This window comes from Cherax quadricarinatus, chromosome 24 (assembly GCF_038502225.1).
Source record: "Cherax quadricarinatus isolate ZL_2023a chromosome 24, ASM3850222v1, whole genome shotgun sequence".
Lineage (NCBI taxonomy): Eukaryota > Metazoa > Arthropoda > Malacostraca > Decapoda > Parastacidae > Cherax > Cherax quadricarinatus.
The window spans coordinates 2394233-2396732 of record NC_091315.1 but is presented as its reverse complement, the minus strand read 5'-3'; positions in this window follow the sequence as shown (position 1 = coordinate 2396732).

Here is a 2500-nt window from a genome sequence, read left to right as displayed (position 1 = left end):
GTGGCAAATTTTCGGAGAATTGGGTGGTTCACAAAGAAAAGGAATCGGCCTCTCAAAGTAATTTTCAAGGCAGAATCAACCCGAACCATGATCCTGCAGGAGAAAGCACGGCTGAGAGGCAAGCAGGAGTTCCGGAGTGTGTACCTCGACCGAGACAGAACACAGGACGAAAGGAAGACAATGAAAGAGAGAGTTCAAAAACGAAAGGAGAAATGGGAGGAAATGAAAAAGGAGAGCAGAATAACCCAGGATCAAATGGAAGGACAAGCGCACCCCCCAGAAACACCTGCAGAAGGACTCCAGCCACGACACCCCCAAGGCAACTGAACAATCCAAACCAACCATCACACACCGATCCCTCTGTTTCCACCCCCCGCACCACAGTTACAGTATTAGAACAGAAGTTGAAGGTTTGGTACACAAATGCAGATGGATTAACGAATAAACATGAGGAATGGCAAGAAAGAATCAATGAGAAGTCCCCAGACATCATAGCAGTTACAGAAACAAAACTCATGGAGACAATAACAGATGCAATCTTCCCACCAGGATACCAGATCATGAGGAAAGATAGAAGGGGCAGGGGGGGAGGTGGGGTTGCTCTGCTCGTAAAAAACAGATGGAAATTCGAGAAAATGGAAGGAATAGATGAGACGGGAGAAAGAGACTACATAGCAGGTACACTTCAGTCGGGGGAACACAAAGTGGTCATTGCAGTGATGTATAATCCACCACAGAACTGCAGGAGGCCAAGAGAGGAATATGAAGAGAGCAACAGAGCAATGGTGGACACACTTGCTGAGGTGGCAAGAAGAGCTCACTCCAGCAGAGCAAAGTTGCTGGTTATGGGGGATTTCAACCACAGGGAGATTGACTGGGAAAACCTGGAGCCACATGGGGGTCCCGAAACATGGAGAGCCAGGATGTTGGACGTGGTGCTGGAAAACCTCATGCACCAACATGTTAAGGACACTACCAGAGTGAGAGGGGAGGATGAACCAGCAAGATTGGACCTTGTGTTCACCCTGGGCAGCTCAGACATTGAGGACATCAAGTATGAGAGTCCCCTAGGAGCTAGCGACCACGTGGTTCTGTGCTTTGAATACATAGTAGAGCTGCAAGTGGAGAGAATAACAGGAGTAGAATGGGAAAAACCTGACTATAAAAGAGGGGACTACATAGGGTTGAAGAACTTCCTGCGGGAGGTCCAGTGGGACAGAGAACTGGCAGGAAAGCCAGTAAATGAAATGATGGAATATGTAGCAACAAAATGCAAGGAGGCAGTGGAAAGGTTCATTCCCAAGGGCAACAGTAACAACGGGAAGACCAGAACAAGCCCCTGGTTCACCCGACGGTGTAAGGAGGCAAAAACAAAGTGCAATAGAGAATGGAAAAAGTACAGAAGGCAGAGAACACACGAAAATAGGGAGATCAGTCGCAGAGCCAGGAATGAGTACGCACAGGTAAGGAGGGAGGCCCAGCGACAGTATGAAAATGACATAGCATCGAGAATCAAGACTGACCCGAAACTGTTGTATAGCCACATCAGGAGGAAGACAACAGTCAAAGACCAGGTGATCAGATTAAGGACAGAAGGTGGAGAACTCACAAGAAATGATCAGGAGGTATGTGAGGAGCTGAACAGGAGATTTAAGGAAGTTTTTACAGTAGAGACAGGAAGGGCTGTGGGAAGACAGAACAGAAGGGAACATCAAGAGGGAATATACCAACAAGTGTTGGATGACATACGAACAACTGAGGAGGAGGTGAAGAAGCTCTTAAGTGACCTTGACACCTCAAAGGCGATGGGACCGGACAACATCTCCCCATGGGTCCTTAGAGAAGGAGCAGAGATGCTGTGTGTGCCTCTAACCACAATCTTCAACACATCCCTTGAAACTGGGCAACTACCTGAGAAATGGAAGACAGCTAATGTAGTCCCCATATTTAAGAAAGGAAACAGAAACGAGGCACTAAACTACAGACCTGTGTCTCTGACATGTATCGTGTGCAAAGTCATGGAGAAGATTATCAGGAGGAGAGTGGTCGAACACCTGGAAAGGAACAAGATTATAAATGAAAACCAGCATGGGTTCATGGAAGGCAAATCTTGTATCACAAACCTCCTGGAGTTTTATGACAAGGTAACAGAAGTAAGACACGAGAGAGAGGGTTGGGTAGATTGCGTTTTCCTAGACTGCAGGAAGGCCTTTGACACAGTTCCCCACAAGAGATTAGTGCAGAAGCTGGAGGATCAGGCACACGTAAAAGGAAGGGCACTGCAATGGATAAGGGAATACCTGACAGGGAGGCAGCAACGAGTCATGGTACGTGAAGAGGTATCACAGTGGGCGCCTGTTACGAGCGGGGTCCCACAGGGGTCAGTTCTAGGACCAGTGCTATTTTTGATATATGTGAACGACATGATGGAAGGAATAGACTCTGAAGTGTCCCTGTTCGCAGATGACGTGAAGTTGATGAGAAGAATTAAATCGGACGA